Source organism: Saccopteryx leptura, chromosome 7 (assembly GCF_036850995.1).
Source record: "Saccopteryx leptura isolate mSacLep1 chromosome 7, mSacLep1_pri_phased_curated, whole genome shotgun sequence".
NCBI lineage: Eukaryota > Metazoa > Chordata > Mammalia > Chiroptera > Emballonuridae > Saccopteryx > Saccopteryx leptura.
Genome location: NC_089509.1, coordinates 98,729,380 through 98,751,684, shown reverse-complemented (window position 1 = coordinate 98,751,684; position 22,305 = coordinate 98,729,380). Strand labels below are relative to the sequence as shown.

Here is a 22,305-nt window from a genome sequence, read left to right as displayed (position 1 = left end):
AGGGAAGAACCACCAGTATTTACCTGTAAACTCTGTAAGCACACACACATACAAATGAGGGTATAAAAAGTTAGGTAGAGATATGGAAACTATTTGCTGATGTATTCCACACTCCATTTCAAATTAGAGTCCCAAATTATACACCTCTAGTTTTATTCTTCCAATTTTCTACTTCACACTTCCTTCTTTACTTGGAAAAATTATTCTTTTTTTCTGTGACAGGGACAGAGAGAGACAGAGAGAAGGATAGATAGGGACAGACAGACAGGAAGGGAGAGAGATGAGAAGCATCAATTCTTCGTTGTGGCACCTTAGTTGTTCATTGATTGCTTTCTCATATGTGCCTTGACCGGGGTGCTGTAACAGACTGAGTGACCCCTAGCTCAAACCAACAACCTTGGGCTTCAAGCCAGTGACCTTGGACTCAAGCTGGTGAGCTTTGTTCAAACCAGATGAGCCTGCACTCAAGCTGGTGACCTTGGGGTTTCGAACCTGGGCCCTCCACGTCCCAGTCCGACGCTCTATCCACCTTGCCACCACCTGGTCAAGCAGCAAAAATTATTCTTGGTACCATTATATGTGTCTATGTGGGGTCATCAGATTGTATTAAAAGACTGTGAAGTATAGTTTCATTTTTATTTAGGACTGCTGTCTCCCTCAGGCTCTTTATTAATGGGTAGACCAGGGGACTACAGTGTTCCAACAAGAGACTCATGCCTGTTTTTCACACTACCAGAAGGCATTAATGGGTGAGAAACACAGAGCTGTCAAGTTTAGCTGAAAGAAAAGATGACTATAAGTAATTAACATCTGTGATTTAAACATTTCAATTACATTGGTCCCACAGAGAAGACAACATAAGTGATTATATGTCCTCATACTACAAATCTTTAACTTTCTTAATAAAATTTTTAATTCTAACATATAAAAATGACTGCCCAAAGTCAAATATCACTATCTCTACAAATATGACCATTATCCTAGGGTCATGCTTAGGTGGAGGTTTTGGGGGAAGTTCTGTAATATGATTTCTAAAAGATGTATTCTACATCTTTAATAAATAAAAATAAATAGATAATCTATATACAATGTTTAATGCCACCAGCAACCAGCATTTAAGAACAACCAAAAACTTTGAAAATATCAAATACTTTTCCACATGACCATTTGAAGATTAATTTTGGGAAACTAAAATTTTAAATTGGTTTTCTCCTGGGTCAGCCAGGTTTAGATTTAAACAACTTCAGCCATTGTTAATAAAAATATTTTACTAAGCCCGGTAACTTACATTGTATTATGTATATAAGAATTTGGAAAAATATTTTTTAAAGTTTAAATGATAAATATACAGTATTTTATTTTGGAAAGTTAGTTTTGTAATATTAAAAGAATTAAGAGATAATATTCCATTTTTTAAATCACAGCCTGAAATACTCCATAAAAGTATAATTATATGTAAGCTCACTGAACATTCTCCAACTTTTCAAAATTGTGAAGAACTATAAATAAATCAATTTAAAATATAAAATATTCTATTTCATAACATGTAAATATTATTTTAACTAGTAAGGTCCTCCAATGCCTTTGTTTTACTGAAGAATCATTAATAGAACAATTAATTCAAGGCTAAAACCTCTACTAATTTAAGATAAAATAAATTTACAAACAACATAATAAAAGAAAATGTGAACTATTCATCTATTTATAAAATGTTAATCTACCTCAACCATTTTAGGGTTGTGTTCAAAATAACTATAATATTTTAATATATAATTAGATATACATATTATATAATATATATTCATGTAAGAATAAATACATGTATTTCCAAGCTCAAGAAATATAGCTTCTTTTGGATCACTTCAAGCTTTGTGCAATATGAGGGTTCAGTTATTGAAACACAACAATTTTTTAATGTAGCTTTTTAAAATAGTAGAAACTTAAAAAAATAAATAACTAGAAAAAATAGCCTACAGTTGCTTGCGGGTTTGTGATTTTAGCTCCATTAGTGACCTCATTTCATTTGGCTTTCAACATTACAATACCATTGTGCAAATGGGAAAGTTCTATTCATTTTCCTTCATTTATCTGAATTGAGCTAAGGTGATCATGATATGCAAAATATGGCAGAGCATTAAAATAATGATGTAGCCTGACCTGTGGTGGCGCAGTGGATAAAGCATCGACCTGGAAATGCTGAGGTTGCCGGTTCGAAACCCTGGGCTTGCCTGGTCAAGGCACATATGGGAGTTGATGCTTCTAACTCCTTCCCCCTTCTCTCTCTGTCTCTCTCTCCTCTCTCTCCCTCTCTCTCTCTCCTCTCTAAAAATGAATAAATAAAATTTAAAAAATAAAATAAAATAATGATGTAAAAGATAAAATTTTAAAAATTTCACGATGCCAAACTAAGTATTTTAACTTTCATCTTTGGACAACTTGTTTAATATTACAATATCTTTAATTTTTGAAAATCAGTAATAATCTAATAATAATTTTATGTAATGATATACATTATTATTATTTGTTTAATTAAAGGTTTAAAAAATAATACAGTTAAAACTGTGATTTATTAATAAACACTACTCTGGTGCACACTTTTTGTTAGGTTACAACTCACTGAAGCACTAAACTATGCTCATAGTGGGAAGTCATTCATTCATGTTTTTTTTAATTCAAAAAAATTACAATTGCTTTTGACACAAAATAGGCCTGAGGGGTACAAAGAAACAGATATTTCTATAATAAAAACTTGTTTCGACTTTTTCAAAAAAATAGTAATAATTGTACAAGTTGACTCAAAGTTGTAAAAGTAACTCCAAAAGTGTGTTTGAAACTAGCTAAATTTTACTTTGAATCTAGCAATGTTCAGTGTGCTTAATAAGCATTTAAACATTGTAGTTACATGCTGTAATTTCAGATAAAATGCATACTGGAGATTTGGAAGGTGGCTATAAGGGGAAGTATACCATGCCATAGAAAAACTACTCATAGATTTTATATTCACTGCTATTACTAAAACCAACAATTCTGAAGATGATTTTACTACTACTGGAGTGTGTTGAGCTACGCATTTGTGAAATTACAGCATTTAAGAGCACTTCTGCCTCCTTACTGCAAATTCAGTCAAGTAACTCTTATTGTCCAAACTCGGCCTAAAAGTACCAGAAGACAGGTAGACAGGTCTTAACAAAAGAAGCATATCACCTCTCTGAAAAGATACTATATATATATATATATACTATTCATTTGAATGAAATAAATGCATTTTATAGATAACTGTTACATTTATATAATATATTTCTGCTGATAAAATGTTTACAGGGTATAGCTAACCAAAGAAGGCTACAAAAAGGAGGTGGTTTGTCCTAAATACTAAGGATTATGGTACATGTGTGCCTGCATGTGTGTGGATAGATGATAGACAGATAAATGTTAAATAATTGTTTGTTATCACAAAACAGTTCTGACCCTGTGAAGGGTAAATGGCAGGCTATTTGAAGGAATTAAACATAAATGCAAAATGCCTTATATTAACTCAGTCAATGTTTGACTATTTGTCAAAGAAAAAAGGCAAGATAGTTAGGAAAAGCTTCTGGTAATTGTAGAATTATTTTTAATTAATATTTATCTTTACTAAATTTACTGGGGTAACATTGGTTAATAAAATTATATAGGTTTAGGCCCTGGCCAGTTGGCTCAGTGGTCAAGCATCATCCCTGTGTGTGGATGTCCCAGGTTTGATTCCCATTCAGGGTACACAGGAGAAGTGACCATTTGCTTTTCCCCCCCTCGCCCCTACTCTCTCTTTCCCTATCCCGCAGCTATGGCTCAACTGGTTCAAGTGAGTTGGCCCCAAGCACAGAGGATAGCTCCATGGCCTCTGCCTCTGGTGCTAAAAAATGGCTTCAGTTGCTAAGCAATAGAGCAAGGCCCCGGATGGGTACAGCATGGCCCCATAGTGGGCTTGCCAGGTGGATTCCAGTCGGGGTGCATGTGGGAGTCTGTCTCTCTGTCTCCCCTCCTCTCACTAAAATAAAAAATAATTATATAGGTTTTAGGTATACGATTCTATAATACATCATCTGTTTATTGCATAGACTTCTTTGATGCAGAACTTTTCTTTATTAAAAACCTGATTATCAATATACTCCCTCAGTCACCATGTGCAATGACTGACTTTCTCCAGGTGATCTGTGAATTGGTTAGTTTAATTATATTAGAAAGTGGGTTTTATGAATAATTTTTAGGCTTCTAAAATACAAAGGAAACTACTCATAGAATGTCATAAAATATACTCATTCCTGGGCCACAGCAAAATTTTCATTAAAGTGTACCCTAATTTCTTAAGAATAGACACAATAAATTTTACACAAGATGCCAATTACAGCCTACCTAATCTTAATTGAAATAATCAAAGGAATTTGAAACAGGAAATACTCTGAATCACTCTGGTAAGCAGAAAAATTTATCAACCACATACATTACAAGGAAGTCTATGCTATATGAAGGGCAGGTGGGACCACACTGCAAGATAACAGTCACTATAAGATAAGCATTTCTATGAAAGAGAGATTAAATTTGTAAGACAATTTTTCACTCGTTATAAGGTGGAACTGAATATTTTTTATGCATTTATTTCGTGGTTATTAGCTTAATCTGACAGAGAAAAACCTCATAAAACTAGAGACAGTATCTTTTTGATATTACCTGTATCTGGTTCAGTATTGAACTAATTCAAGAATAAACAAAAGAATAAAAGAATGAGTGACTAAACCCTACTGACACTTCCTGAATTCAAGAAGGAATGGTTGGATATAAGAATGAGCTAAGATAAATCTGCTGCCATTTATGTGAACTATGTAATGAAGCAACGCTCCTGAGATACTCACACAAATATAGCCAAACCAAATATCAGGGCAGTAGGTAAGTAGACACGATTATGCTGACAGTGTCTTCCTTGATGGAATAAATTATAACACCAAGAAGGAGAACAAGTACAAGCACACTGAGCATATAGACTGTCCACTAAGCCAAAATGAAAACAAGATACAGAAAAATGTCTTCAGTGAAGGTAGCTTTCCCAACTAGAAATATAAGAAAAAAATACTGCCTGACACTAATGCATACTTGCACTCTTAAGTGTTAAAAACTGGAACATCAAATAAATAATACAATAAAAGAAAATATAGTAAATGTTCTGAATATTATTTAATGATAGAAAAAGAAACTAGATCCTACTTCACACTATACAAAATACACGACAGGTGATATTTCAATATAGAATTGAAACTTTGAAGAAATTATAAGAAAGTTGGGTGAATTTTTTACCCCAGAATGGGACACAAACTTAGTGAAAATGCAAAGAATAGACATAATTGACATTTTTATCTCAGACATTATAACTGTCACTGGTAAAAGTTGCATTTGTGTCTTTTTTTTTACAAGTTTTTACTCCCTACCTAACAAGCTTAAACTTTGAGGTTCTTGAACATATGGAATGCAGTTAGAATAAAGGTGTCTTGCTTCCTTTAATGAGCATGGTTTTAGGATCCTTCTATGTTTAGGTGTGAATCTGTAGTTTGTTTATTTTCATGTTGGCATTTTCTAAATACACCACAATTTTTTACCCATATTTTGGCGTAAATTTCATTTGCTTCCAATAGATTTGTTATTATGCTGAATGTTATAATGGCATTTTTGTACAAGTTTTTTGTGGGCATATGTTTAAATTATTTAGGGTAAATTCCTAGGAGAAAAGTTGAGTCTTCTAAAACATTACTCTTCTAAATCAGTAGAAATATACATATTGAGATATGAAAAGTATGTTAAAAGTATTATTAGATCACACACACAAAGTAAAATAGTCCTAAGGTATATATGCATAAAAATGTATAAATGGATGTTCTAATTGTATAATTTACAATAGAAAAGTGAAAATAATGTAAAAATCCAACAATAGAGGGTATTTACATGTTAGAATGTACATAGAAAGAATTATCATACATTCATTAAAAAACCAAACTATCGAGCTTTTTAGTATATTTTAATGATATATAAAATGCCATTCATAATTAAGCAAAAAAAGGTTACAAACATAAACTACATAAGACCAAATATACCCACCAAATATATGTAATGCATGTTTAAGCATAACTATGATTAAAGGACATATATAAAACATCAATAACAATTATCTTAGATTACAGATATTATTTCTTAGTATTTTCTCATATGTTCACAGTTTCTAATAGAAACACTTATTATATTTATATTCAGAATAAATGTCATAATGTTCTTTCCTTTAAAACAAGGGTCAGGAAACTTTTTGGCTGAGAGAGTCATGAACGCCACATATTTTAAAATGTAATTCCATGAGAGCTATACAACGACCCATGTACGTTATGCATTATCCAGTAAAAATTTGGTGTTATCCCGGAAGACAGCTGTGATTGGCTCCAACCACCCGCAACCATGAACATGAGCGATAGGAAATGAATGGATTGTGATACATGAAAATTTTTTATATTTTTAATGTTATTATTTTTTTATTAAAGATTTGTCTGCGAGCCAGATGCAGCCATCAAAAGAGCCACATCTGGCTCGCGAGCCATAGGTTCCCAACCCCTGCTTTAAAATGTAAGCATAATTCCCACTTTATTTTTTAAGTTTAAAAAAATTTTTATATGAACTTTTTAATATACATTACAATCAACCTGTAGTGCCTTTTGGTTCATTACATACAAATTCAGTAATAAAATTCAAATGTTGCTAGTGTTTCCTAATAGAATAGAATGAGAATTGTGCTAGAACAAGTGTCTTAAAAGCCAAGAAAAATACTTCCAAATAGTTCGTCAGTGAAGCTAAATGCTTCTGCCCTTCAGTCTGAAACACACCAGCCTAATCCTAACTACTCAATACAGTGAATGTGTGTTACAGAAGAATAAGCATGGGTAAGGGTGGGACTTAACACATTCTGCTTAACCTGGCCTTGCAAACACACATTTACACACATACACACAAAGAGAGGGTGTGTACACGGTACCTACACCCATATATGAGTTATATTTTGTGCACATATGAAACATAGATGACTGTATTTGACATACATTCATGCATATGTGTTAATGTTCATGTTTAGTATTACATACACATACTTTAAAGCTATATTCATATATATGGGTATTTATTATATGCAGAAAAACAAATTTCTAAGAATAATTACTTACATTCATTGCAGTATACATGGAAATTAATGAAGCAAATAATATTTATATTCTTGTCCAGTTGTATCTGTTCTATAATTTATGAAAATATAAACACATATTTTTATATAAATTACTTAACAAGATTAAAATACATGTTTAATCTTTGAATAACTTACCAATTGAATAATTATGAATGGTTAGAAGATAGTAGAGTAAGAGTTGGATTATCTGGTTTAAAATAGTTAGAAAATAAAATTATAGTTTACTTAAAATAGTATTCAAGTTTTATAGATTTAATTGAACCCATATAAAGTAAAACTCTTAGTCAATAAATTGAATTCATCTTCATAATATCAATTTTCTTGGGTCCCAAATATCCTCCCCAAATCAAATTATTTTTTGGAATAAGGATACATAATAATTAAAGTAGAGAATTAAGGAGATAATGCTTAGAGTTCAGGCTAAAATAATATGATGATAAATGTTCTCAAAATTATTTGAACAAAGAAAGCATTAAGAAATCCACATTTATATTTTATTCTGAAAAAAAAAACAGAAATGAGATCTGGAAACACAACATTTAATCATTTATAAGATTTTGTTTTGTTTTTCCAGTTGAAGGGATCTTCCTAAATGTACTCCACTTTAAATATAATGCTTATAGGCCTGACTGGTGGAGGCACAGTGGGTAGAGCATCAAACTGGGACGCTGTGGTCCCAAGTTCGAAACCCTGAGGTCTCCAACTTGAGCACAGGCTCACCAACTTAAGCATGGGATCACTGGTATAATCCCATGGTCGCTGGCTTGAGCCCAAAGGTCTTTGGCTTGAAGCCCAAGGTTCCTGGCTTAAGCAAGTGGTCACTGGTTTAGCTGGAGCCCTCAAGTCAAGGCACATATGAGAAGCAACCAATGAACAACTAAAGTGGGGCAACAAAGAATAGATGTTTCTCATATCTCTCCCTTCCTGTCTGTCTCTGTCTCTGTCTCTGTCTCTCTCTCTCTCTCTTGCATATTTCTATTATGACTCTTCTTTCATTTGTCTAATTAGCTTTATTTATTTATACATTTTTATTGATTTTTTCAAGCCTCTCACTGATATACATAAATTTATTTCAACAGTTTTTGATACACTTTGCTGTTTCTAGTTTGATTTTTATTTCTATAGTGAGCTTACTTCCAAAAAATACTGTGTACAGCAATAAATTTAAAAATGTATATGCTCTCAGCACCCTTACTTTCACAATTTATTGCATTTTTTCTTTATTATTTCTTATATTTCTTGAGATGTTATAATTTGCAGTATTCTTTTGGGAGTTGTGGCTGATTCCAATTTAATTCAAAATAGTGTCTTATCGTCTATGTATATAGTTTTTTGTCATTTTTTTCATTTTTAGGACAGCTTTTAGAATAGAAACGAAATAAAAACATCCTCTCTACCATATGTGATCAGAATTTTTGTACTATCATTGATATTAGCAATTTCAGGAAGAAAAAATGTCTAGTAGGGAGACCAAAAGGCGTAAGTATCATTGAAGTTGTTCACAAGTTGCAATTTAAATGACACATGGACTGTTCAACTCCTCTCTGTAAACCTCCACCAAAATGACAACAGTGAATAAATCAATTATAAATCCCACAAAGTCACAAAAGAGAAATAGCAGTGAAGAAAAGGAGAAATTTTAGAAACTGCAAAGCATATGAATGGTAATCAATCTAGCGGTACAGAGAAAGCTGAAAGCAAAGTGCTTGCAGGGATAACAAGCACTGGAGGCGAGCCAGTTCCTTCTCTCAGACCCTGAGAACATGGGGAAGAGGAAGTACTGAGTAAAGCTGGAAATGGGCAGAGCTATTGAAACTTTCTACCAACAACAGACTCTCTGATGTCCGTCCCCAACCTATGCAATTTCCTTGTCAGAAAGCAAAATGTTTACCCTCTGAAGACATTGAACCACGGTGGGTATGGCTTCCGCGATAGCAGGCACAGCTGAGGAAGGGGAGAATCTACACGAACCACAGAGGGATTGACTGAAATTAAATTTTGAATAATGAGATTTATTTAGTCATCTTCCCCCTTCAGCCAATGTAGGGCAATAGACATATCTTCAGAAAACACAAATCAGCCTAGAAAAAAACACTTGTAGGTTTGACCTTCTGAGTGTCCCACCCTTCTGATGAGGTCTTTTTGACAAGCCCTAACACATTCTTAAGCTTCAAGACATTGTAATAATAATACTTCAACATTGTGGGGAAAAGTTGCTTTTGATCTAGGAATTTGCTCAATCAAGTGTGAAGAATAAAGACATTTTCAGAATTTCATATTCTCAAAACTTTGTTCTTCGCCTTCATTTTCATAAATTCAATGTAGAGGGAGGCAAAATGTGCTGCCATAAAATATACCTCTTTGGCATCGGGTTAGTTTTAGCAGAAGGCACTGAAAAAAAAAACAGCAAATGCAGAGAAAAGCTTTCTCTGTACTCCTCTTATCTGCTAGAAGACAGATCCTACAAAAGGAACTCCATTGACATAAACTCCCTGCCCCGGAGTTTCATCAACTATACAAGGTTAATTCTTGTCACAGGAGAGGAGACTAGAAGTGAACACCATACCCAGACAAACTTTGTCAAAAACTATCACACTCCCCACATCTATCCTTCTAAGGAACATTCTTCTTTTCTAAAAATTATTGACCCTCCACAGGGATCTAATTCCCCCTACTTCTCTCCCACTGAGATAGTGTATAAGCTCTTAAACTTCACTGCTTTGAGGAGCATTCTTTTTGTTTTTCCCAGGGATGTCCCTGTGCACTTATTAAAAATAAGGAAATCTGTAGGTCTTTTCTCATGTTAGTGTGCCTGTTTGATTTCATAGAGCCAGCTATCAAGCCTAGGGGCTTAGAAAGAAAGCCTTTTCTCTCCTACACTGGGCTGCACAAAAAGGGGCATAATTCCGGGAGAACAAAATATGGTGTGCAGAAAGTGGGATTTAATAGAGAGAGGCCAAGGAATTTCCTAGAATGCAGCCTAAAGGAGGCTCTGAGATGACAGCTGCACAGCCAACCCAGAAAGCAAGTGGTCCTGACTGGAATAGCAGGGCACAGTTGCAGGAATGATGTCTGTTTCCAGGGCAAAAAGATTGCACAAAGAATATTCTTGCTACTTGATTCAACTGAAAACATAACTTCCACTATCATATGATGTCAATACTAAATACTGAATTAATAAAAAATTATGATATAATTACAAATTGATAGGCTGAAGGGAAGGAAAATATGTGGGCAAGTGGAAGAAAAAGAAATGTGTGATGATTTGAGTAAGGTAGTTCTTCTATATTAAGAAGTGAATAAACAAAGTTATAAGACAAGATATAGTAAGTGTGGGAGAGGTTGTGGAGAAAAAGGAACCCTCACTCACTGCTGGAAGGAATGCAAATTAGTACAACTATTATGGAATAAATCAGGGGTCCCCAAAATTTTTACACAGGGGGCCAGTTCACTGTCCCTCAGACCGTTGGAGGGCCGGACTATAAAAAAAAAAACTATGAACAAATCCCTATTCACACTGCACATATCTTATTTTAAAGTAAAAAACAAAACGGGAACAAATACAATATTTAAAATAAAGAACAAGTAAATTTAAATCAACAAACTGACCAGTATTTCAATGGGAACTATGCTCCTATCACTGACCACCAATGAAAGAGGTGCCCCTTCCGGAAGTGCTGTGAGGGCCGGATAAATGGCCTCGGGGGCTGCATGTGGCCTGCGGGCCTGTAGTTTGGGGACCCCTAGAATAAAGTATGGTGGTTCCTCAAAAAATTAAGACTAAAACTACCATATGACACAACAATCCCACTAATGGGTATCTATCCCCCAAAGTCAAAAACATTGGTATGTAAAAACACATGCACACCCATGTTCATTTCAGCATTATCACAGTGTTCAAGACATAGAAACAACAAAAGTGTCCCTTGATAAAGAAGATGTGGTACATATATACAATGAAACACTACTCAGCCATAAGAAATGATGACATAGTGACATTTATGACAACATGGATGGACCTTGACACATTATACTGAGTGAAATAAGTAAATCAGAAGAAGTTAGGAACTGTATAATTTCACACATAGGTGGACTATAAAACTGAGACTAATGGACATAGATAAAAGTGAAGTGGTTACCAGGGGAAAAGGGGTATAGGGGAGAGGGAGGTATAAGAGGGGGTAGGGTGTAAAGAGGGACAAATAAAAGGTGACAGAAAATTATTTGTCTTTGTTGAGTATACAACATAATCAACAGTTCAAATGCTATAAAAATGTTTACCTGAAACCTATGTACTCTTATGGATCAATGTCACCCCATTAAATTGAATTTTCTAAATAAAATTTTTTAAAAAGATAAAAAATAATTTTTAAAAGGAAGTTATTTAGAAATTTGAAGGTAATAACAGGTATATAGCCAAAGTCTTTGATTTCAGAGAATGAGAATTTAAAATGGGCAGAATTAGAGCATAGAAATGTTATTTTTTGTTTTTATAAATCTAATATTTTTGTTTATTTATTTTAAAACAAATACATGTATAACATGACTATTTATAAAATTTATAACAAGTTAAAAATTTTAAAATTAAGACTATTTTAAATATTTTAAAATATACTTTAAAACCCAGAGATGAAGAAGAAGTGATTTAGAAAATTAGACATGTGAAAATTAGAATATTAATTTCAAATTAATTAGTAGTTTGGAAATCAGTTTTTGACAAAGTATTTTTAATTTAATGATGAGCTATTAATAGGCACTAATTTATTCCTAATTCTTTGCCTCTCTGCCTCTCCATAATTTTGAACGCATATAAAATTAAATATATTTTCGGTTTTTGTAAATTAGTTTTAAGCATTTTAGAACATATTCAACCTCCATTTACAAACCTCTCTAAAATGGGAATCTGTCATTATAATTGTGGTAGACACAAAAAATGCGCCACCAGATCCCATTTTATAAATGCCCAGCACTGGGGAGTGTGACCAGCTGAGGGTCTCCAGTTATCAGCTTCTTCAGGGTCTGCCTCCGCTGCAGAAGGCCACTTTGCCCACGGCCTCGTTCCTGCAGTGGTCAGTGGCTGAGAGAGACAGGGGTTCAAGGCAAGACCATTCCAGTCAGATGAGAGGCATAATCCCACTGCGTTAGCTAAGGCTTTTTCAAATCTTTCCTGGACCCAACCCTGCTCCCCTCGTCCTTCCCTTCTACAGTTAATGACAGCACTACCCCTCGGGGACCTGCAACCCGGGGCAAATATTTTTCTTGTGAGTCCTTAGCTATCCGAACAATTTTATTTAAAATACACTATCTCTGGTGAAGTTCGGTGATTTATGAACAAAGATTTAGAATGAATAATAGAGAAGTATTTCTGTATTTGTTTACTACCCTCCTTCACAGTGCCCAGGCTTTATCTCTTTCTGTCCAGATTCTGGAACCATCTCTTTGTTCTTTACTCTCAAATGTGTCATTCATGGCTAATTTCCTCCACTCAGTCACAGGAAAAAGATAGCTATACTATTATTACTTACAATGCCATTGCTCTCCAGAACTTGTTTATGTTGGACACCACAGACACCCTTGGCTCTGCAGTTCTCTGATTCCATTTACTATTTGATATTCACATTATTGCTCTTGATACAGCATCATCTATCACGACTACTGGTTGCCAATGACAATCTGAAGGGATACTGCTATGCCTCACAGATGTTGACCACAAATGCAAGTCTTACTCAGAGCATGTAGAAAAGCATGAGCAATAATTTATTTTGCGGCCATGCTAATTTTACCATGCAGAATGGTAACGCATAAATGTAAAGCAACAAATGACACAAGAAGATAACACAGATGTAAAAGATATTTTCAAACCTGACTGCTGTTGAAGTCTTTAGGCCATAACCAGTGCAATTCTGGAACTGCATCTCTTTCTACGTTGACCTTGACCTTCTACACACCATCACCAGGAGGAAGGATAGGCAAGGGGCCATTAGTAGTCCTACTCATGCAAGAAATGTCTGTCCCTTATCAGGCATGGCTTCAGTGTGACTCAGAAGTGCATGATATCACCATATGGAGTGGAGAAAAGAAAGGTCATTGGCTTTGCAGAGCACCAGTCTCAAAAGTACTCAGGAGACAGGCCCTCCCATTCTGAAAGAGGACTTGCTTCCAAGCCCAGGGAGAAGGTGAATGACTATTCCTGGCTGCTACAGACTGGAATTAGCACTGTAAGTCAGAACATGGACAGGAAGAGCAGACACTTGATGGATAACCATCTACAGCCAAACCCCTGAACTGTCCTATGTCTGATCTGAACGAGGAGTCACCCACAATCAGCATGCCAGGACCATTCTGGCAGCCCAGTCCTCTGTGGTCCTGGGAGGAATACTGTACCAGTAAGCAGGAGCAGTTCACTGCCCAGGCCACGTTCCTGGAACCTGGATCCTGCCTTTGGGGTCCCAAAAAGAGTCCATAGGCACAAGTACAGGGTCTCCTTAGGGCATTTGGTTGAATCCACATACAGGATAGAGAATCAGAAAAGGCTCCAAAAAGCAGAAATGAGGATGGGGCACTCTGCCACACGTGTTGGTCAGCAGATGGTACTGCCAGCCCCAGACAGTTCAGATACCTAATGAGGACTTAAACATCTCAAGGAATTCACTCCAAACGGTTGGACTCTGAGTCTCAGAGCAAGAGCAGGGGCCAATCTGCCCAAGTCTAAGGTTGCTGATGCTTAATAAACATGCCCAAAACTATCTGAATATCTGCTTTCAGACAACCCTGTCATGACAATAATTTATTTGGGAGGTTGTAGAAAATAATCACAAGTTATTAAAATGAGTAAGTAGGCCTGACCTGTGGTGGCGCAGTGGGTAAAGCGTCGACCTGGAAATGCTGAGGTCGCCAGTTCGAAAACCCTGGGCTTGCCCGGTCAAGGCACATATGGGAGTTGATGCTTCCAGCTCCTCCCTCCTTCTCTCTCTCTGTCTCTCCTTTCTCACTCTCTCTCTCTCTTTCTCTGTCTCTCCCTCTCCTCTCTAAAATGAATAAATAAAAAAAATGAGTAAGTAATAAAAGCAAAACTTGTAGATTGCTTTGTTTTTATTTTTGTTTTTTTCGGGGGCAATTTTTGTTTCTAAGAAGTTCATGGGAAAATCATGGAAATTAACACAGTATTAGTCTCATAGGGCTGTCCTAACAAAGTATCACAAAGTGGGTGACAAAAGAACAGAAATTGGCCCTGGCTGGTTAGCACAGTCGGATAAGAGTTCATCCCGAAACAGCAACGCTGCGGATTCGAACCCTGGTCAGCACACACACAGGGAGCACCCAATGAATACACGACTGAGTGGAAAAACAAATAAATGCTTAAATAAATGCTTCCCTTCTTCCTCCCCTCTCCCCCTTCCTCTCTCTGTCTCAATCAATCAATAAAAAATAAGCCCTGGCCAGATAGCTCGGCTGGTTGGAGCATCATGCCGGAGCACAGAGCTTACCAGAGCAATTCCCTGTCAGGGCATGTATAGGAATACAGGAGCAGCTCCATGTTCCTGTCTTCCTCTCCTTGTCAGTCTCAAATATATATATACATACATATATTCTCTCAGAGTTCTGGAGGCTAAAAGTGTGAAATCAAGCTGTGGACAAGGCCTGTTCTTTTTGGAGACTGTGAAGTAGAAACTGTCGAATGGCTCCTACCTAACTTCTGGCAGTTGCCTGCAGTCTTTTTTGTCATACCTTGACTTGTGGCAACATAACTCCAATTTCTGCCTTCCTTTTCACATGCTGTTTTTTTCTGTGTGTGTGTGTGTGTGTGTGTGTGTGTGTGTGTGTGTGTGTGTAACTCTTCTTTTATTATAAAGACACCAGTTGTATTGAATTAGGCCTATCTTTATTCAGTATGACTTCAATTCGATTACATCTATAAAGACCTTGTTTCCAAATACTACGATCACATTCACGGGTGCCAGAAATTAGGATTTCAATGTAGCTTTTGGGGGACAAAATTTAATCCGAACAAGTATTATACTATAAAAACATTTGTTTTCATTTTTCTGCATGGATCTTACAGGAGAATTAAATAAAAAGACTTTCTGAAATAATAGAGAGCTATTGTTCCTATGAGTAAATGTTAAAATTCTTAAACATAGCTGAAGGACAAAATGTTAAATCAGTAAGAAAATGTAAGGAGATGAGTTGGTATAAAATTACAAGCTTTTATACTCAATATTTCAGAAATGTGTCTAATGCAAAATGTGATAGCATATCACAGTGCATTAAATAAATTCATTAATATAAATATCCATTGCATTGAAACTTTTCCACTTAATGTTTGAGAAAACGTAACCAAGTTAGGTTCTTGAAAAAAATTTTCCCACTAAATATATATTTCTCAATGATTATACTCAAAGGCCAACTGATAATGGAGCTTTTCTGACATTATATCCTACCCCACAGTTTGCTGTAGGTGGCCCCTACTATGAATATTTGTTTTCTTTAACTATGTCACTATTTTGAGAACAAGGACTATCTTTTTTTTTTTTTTGAAGCTGGAAACGGGGAGGCAGTCAGACAGACTCCTGCATGCACCCGACCAGGATCCACCCGGCATGCCCACCAGGGGGCGATGCTCTGCCCATCTGGGGTATTGCTCTGTTGCAACCAGAGCCATTCTAGCACCAGAGGCAGAGGCCACAGAGCCATCCTCAGCGCCTGGGCCAACTTTTGCTCCAATGGAGCCTTGGCTGCAGGAGGGGAAGAGAGAGACAGAGAGGAAGGAGAGAGGGAGGGGTGGAGAAGCAGATGGGCACTTCTCCTGTGTGCCCTGGCCGGGAATCGAACCTGGGACTCCTGCACACCAGGCCGACACTCTACCACTGAGCCAACCGGCCAGGGCGGACTATCTTTATTTCTGTAATCCCATCCTCTATAATACAGCCTGACACATAATAGCTTAATAGATATTCTAGAATCAATGAATAAATGAGTGTGTAGATTTATGATTGAGAGACATATAATTATAAAGCAATCTTTGATCTACAGTCATTCTTTATAGAAAAAGTAAGAAATGCAGATCATTTTCTTTAAAGTAAAAAAGCATTAAACATCAGTTCATTTTCCAAAAAAATAAAACGGAAATGCTACAAAAGATCTTGGGTTTCATTTTGTTACCAAACATTAGCAAAATGTATGGGCACCTAATAAAGGCGAAAAAATGTTTGAGCCTTAGTGGTGAATTGATTATTTTTATTACACCATTACTTACATACACACAAAGAACTAGGTATAAATTTCCATAGCTGATGTGAATTTCAGAGTATATTTCATGTGTACAAGAAATGTAGTTTATCTTTTTCTGTTCTAATTGAATTTCTCCATTGAGCCTAATTTCTTAGGGCTTCCCATTTTATATCAATACTGCTGGTGACACCATGAGAACCTAAATATCTCTGGGCATCACTAAAACAATTCATTAATAGTTCACAAAAATCTCAGCAAAAACTTTTGGCTTCTGTCCTGTGGCCTGTTTTGGCTCAGTGCTTCTCTTTCTGCTACTTCTCTTCCATTCTTGATAACAAGAAAATCATTTGGCAATTCCTACTCTGTTGTGGAGCGCTGAAATTCTGTGATGCTCTCTGTCTAGACACACCAGGCAACCATGTTTTTCCTGGTGTCTTGTCAGATCCCTAGGCCTATACTTAGGAAATGGGGGCCAGAGCTCTTGTGTTCTTGGACCGCACAAAATAATATGATATAAAAAGATAGATAGGACCCTGCTCTTAATTCATTATGTTTCTAACATGTTCTAACTGTGCCCTAAAAGCCCAAGCTCTTCTAAGTAAAAAAGATTCTCTTATTTTTCTTTCTCTGCTTTTTCTGTCATATTTTTTCCCCATAGGTAGAATCAAACTAGTTCAACTGGGATAAAGACAACAGGAAAAAGGAACTGCTGTGGTAAAACCAATCAGTTAGTACTTCAAGAATATTTTTGATTCACTCTGTGGTTGCGTCAGGGGACTTAGCAGACACACAAGCCAGGCTCAGGATCACTCCGTTTAAAAGCAATGGGAGATGAAGCTAGGCGTAAAAGTAGAGAGGAATTTGATCAATGTGATGTTAAAAGTAGGGATGTTACATGGTGGATTTTCCGTTTTGAAAGAAGAATATAATGACTTTGGAAGATAAGCTGAAGTAAGGAAAAATTAGTAGGAAGTTACTGAGTCCAAGTAAAAACGCAGGAAGACCCAGACCTGTGCGCCCCCTGCCATTGCACCCAACAGGCACGAGCTCTACGTAGTTCAATAAAGGTCCCTTGTACAAGCTTCTGGCCACAGTCAAGAACTGGCTCCTGTTTGAGTATAAAGGAGGCAAAACTCTGCAGCTGGCCTGTATATTGGTCCCGCTTATCAGAAAGGCTGAAGAACAGAATCACCCTGTGCACACTCACGAATAAGCTGCATCTGGGCTCGGTGCCAAAGATCAACTGCTCCATGCAAAACTGACACCATCTAGTAAACCTCTCCAGCTTCATCAAGGCTGTGCTCAGCTACGGCATGAACTCCATGGACCTGTTCGAGGCCAATGACCTGCTGTAGAGTGGGAACACGAAGCACGTGCAGTTGTCTCTTCTGGCTCTGGCAGGGAAGGCCAAAACAAAGGGGCTACATAGTGGTATGGGCATCTGTGTCAAGTACTCGGGGAAGTAGGAGTGGAACTTTGATGATGCCACCATGAAAGAGGGCCAGTGTGTCATTGGGCTCCAAAGGGGCAACAACAGTGTGCCAGCCAGTCAGGCACAATGGCACATGTGGCATGAGAAGGTACCTGTATGACCCCAAGAACCATTTCCTGCCACCCATGGATCACTCAATCATCAGCCTGCAAATGGGCGCCAATAAGTGTGCCCGCCAGTGGGCATAATGGCTCCCAGGACCTGGCGGCACATCTGTGACACTAAGCTGGGGACTGACAAATGGAACAACTCCTCCATGTCTCTGCAGATGGACTACACATAGGGCGCCAACCAGAGCGGCCAACTCTTTGGCCTGGGCCAGCAGATATATGACCCAAGTAGTGCCCACAAGACCCAGTGGCTGACAGGGCCTCCGGGTCAGCCGGTGACTGCCCCAGCCCAGGGAAGGCCTCCCAAGAGGTCTTCCTTGGAACCAGCCCCTCCCCAGAGCCCTGGGACCAAAAGATAATGTGAAATACCAACTGTGGACTAAAGGCAATAAAAACACCATTTTAGAGGGAAAAAATCAGGAAGACCTAACGTTTATACAAGTAGCATGGGTTTGTATAAATACAAACTATTTAATAATTTGAATATTTATTTAGTTTATTTCATGATTACATACAGGTTATCTGTTTTGCAGAAAATAAATCACCTTAGATATGTTATTTGAATAAAACTAAATTCAATTCTAATTCATAAAATTTGAATATGGTTATTAAGAGCATTTAAAGACCCTTGATGCTAATAATGGGAACTAATATAATTCATCACATTAAAACAGCTTTAGAATAGCATCTGTGATTAATCTAGGAAAATGTGTAGATTACTTACATTATCAAAATGATTACATCCATCATGGTAAAATAACTTAATGGCATTCCATTTTAAGAATACATAATAATTAATTATCTGGGTTATTAGAGCAATTAGCATAGACTTATACCTGCACTATCCTAACTCTAATTATATAAATTACATTTTACTTTATATCTATAATAATTTAAAAAGTTAAAACTTATAAATATACTGACATTATGCTAAATATGAACAGAACTGACTTCTTAATGAAGTAAACTGTATCGTAATGTTTTTATATTATCTTTACAGTTCAGTGTTCATTCTACTGAGCCTAAACTTTCACTAAATATTCATTTAGGGAAGAAAGTCAATTGCACAGAAGGCAGCATTATAAATGAATACCATGGGCATATTTCTTCAACTACTATCAACTCCTCAATAAATTAAGGTGAAAAAAAATTTTCCATGAATGTTGGAGAGACTACTTATAGTGAATTTACTAAGGAGCATCTAATATCCAAAATAAGCCTCTTTAAAATCCTACTCTAGAATTCTGCAAAAGAATGGCCACTCTAGCTTTTCAAATCTCTCTTCTCTCTTGGGTTTTGTGATATTGTTCTGCCCCGGCTCTTTATGATACTCACAGACGACCTGCCTGTCTTGTGTTCACTGCCTTTCCTTCCCTCAGAGAATCCTGACTTGTCCAGGCATCCAACTCTCCACACAGCAATTTGCTTTCTGTACAGTCCACGGTTAGAAGAAAGGCTTTCTTTCTCTTTCCTATTGGACATACATTTGCTGTTGCGGTCATAAACAAGAAGCAAACCAAGTTGAGAATGAAAAAGAAAGATGCTGTGACAGAGATCCAGCTATGTGCTTACTAACCTTAGCACACACTTCCCAGTGTCCCTGGCAACTAACTCAATCCCATGTGACTAAGTTCTGGTGGAATGTAACACTCTCAGGATTGACTACAAACCCTGAAGGGATATTCCATGTTCTTTTTGACCTTCTCAGAATCTTAAAAGTCATGTGTTGAAGATGCCAGTGTTACAAAGATAGAAAGACCCTAAATCTTTGAGATTCCCTTAGTTACTTCTTGGAGAACAGATGCTCAAGAAAGCTGGTATCCAAATAGGAAAATTTCCATTGAGCGGGTTTGAGAAAGAAAGAAACTTTTATTATATAAGTCCTTGAACCTCTAATTGCTTAAGGACATGTGTAAGAATACAATATTGGAAGCAGAGATATAAAAGAGACACTGGAGAGCTCACAGGTCCCTCTCCTCAAAGAGAGGCATCAACTAAAAGTAGAGAATGAGTCAGGCGCAGTGCATGACCTTGCTAGCTTTGCGGCAACTCTTTGCAAGTATAGAGCATAGAAAAGCATAGAAAATGTATATACCAAGATCTTTACAAAACAGCAAGGACCAAAGGACAGAAAGGTAGGAAATAAAATATACCCTTCCACGTGCTCACACAGAAAAAGAAAAATAGAGATGAGAGTAGACGAGAGAGTCAAGGAATAGATAGTGTTCAACCTGGCAGAGCTTTAAAAATAGGTAGCAGAAGGCACTGCAACAGACTTCCATTATTCACCCTCAGCAGGTTCGAGGAGAATCTGAAGGCCCCAGAAAACTAACCCTCCAATATTAATGGAAGAGAAGAAAGCTGAGGATAATGGGAATGATAAGAGGCACGATGGGGCTATGATTGGTGGGCAGAGCAGAGGCAGCCATGAAGACTAGTTATGTGTGTTGATTGATAGTCCCTTTCAAAGCAATGGAGATTAAAAACTTGCAGGTCCCATCAAACAAAGAACATCCCAGAAGAAGATGCCTCATGTTTTGTTCAGAAGGAAGGAATAATATATGATGGCAGATACTTTCTTTAGAAAAAATTCTTGTAGTGTTTTGTAAACCAGGAGTCAACTTGCCAGGCAAACACTGGGCTGTTCCCCTTGGCTTATGCATCCGAGCCCCATTCTTCCTGTAGTCATATGCCAGGGCAGCTCCTCCTTCCACCAGAATTGCTGGAACTACAGCTTAAAATGTCAATTCATACAGATAAACTTGATGCCAGGTGGGGCTAATCAACAGCTCTCAATCCTCTTCTTTTTTTTTTTTTCAGTAATTATATATGAAGCAATCCTCTCACGTGACCAGATGGGTTTAGAGCTCTGAAGCGTGATGCAGAGAACAGCCTGTTCTTTAACAGAACTTGATGAGTGAGGGTTATCTTGTTTTAAGTCTTTCTCTCTTGTGTTCTCTATCTCCCTCTTTCTAATTTTATTTATCATACTATATCCTACATATGCGCAGTAGAATCAATAAATTTATATACCACATTGTCTAAAAGTCTAGTTTGTTTGTTATCTTCCTATTTATATACCTTTCAACATACGATTGACTTTCCAGCACCACTGAAAATTGTTTCATCACTGCAATTCTATAAGTGTGATGTTTATATAACAACCATGATTCTTGCTGTTTTATCTAATCAAGGTAATATAATCTGCACTTACCTATAACAAGAATGTGATATTTTATTTCATTTTTCTTCCCAAGGAGAAATATTATACATGTACTGTTTCTCTGGGATTCATAAAGAAAACACACATTAGAATCAAACTATTGTGACTATAAATTCTTTTAAAAAAAAGGAATTTGGAAAAATTATAATTTTATATTTCAGTTTTTATAGATTAGTCCCTCTGTTTCACATGACACTAGCCTACTACTTTATCTCTATTAAAGATGAGACTGGAATGAACATGAGACACTAAAGAAAATAAAATACTGTACTTTTTAAAGGTATCACCAGAACAATTTAAGCTTCATAGTAGAACCATTTAAATTTAAAATATAATGCTAGAAAGGCTTTACTATATCAGGGATTAAATTTTCAGAATGAAACTAATCATGACACTAAAGTTTTTTCTAAGCAGCAACAATCCTTTCCAATGTGCTTCAGGGTTAAAGGGAAAAAAAAGTAAATAAAATAAATAATAATTATGCAGTAGGAGAATCTAAATTTATTTTCTTAAATCAAATTTTGCTTTTATAACCAATTTACTTCAAAATACTACTACCAAAAATGCAGAATTACAGTTCAAAAAGACAGTATGATTTAATTAACCATATGTATCATATTTTCCAAATCTGGGAATAATGGTATTTTCTCTCAAACTGGCCTTCAAACCATGTAATGTTTTTCATTGATATTTCAAAAAATGGTAGCATTTGAAATTTATTCCTGCTCAAGAAATCCAGACCCTACCTGAGCTGTCTACCTTTGTTTAGTTGATGTAAAAAGTTAATAATGTCATCTAAAAATGTTCTCTCCAGTCATACTGAATCTCAGTCAATGTGTATACATCTGAATACCAAATAGGACTGCTTTGTGTGAAAGAGATGAATTATTAAAAATAACCTGAGCTTCTAGGTTTGAGCGATAAAGAAAAGAAACAATGCAATCAATACTGTGGATTATTTCCTGTGGGGCCAGGAGCCCTCTCTGAGGCTGTGGCACCTAAC

At 36.4% G+C, this 22,305-nt stretch overlaps 1 pseudogene; it reads left to right on the top strand.

Annotated features, from left to right (window-relative positions):
• The window catches only part of LOC136378698 (calponin-2-like), an 86,824-nt pseudogene extending 68,381 nt beyond the window's left edge, over positions 1 to 18,443 (top strand).
• Positions 18,444 to 22,305: the final 3,862 nt, after the last annotated feature.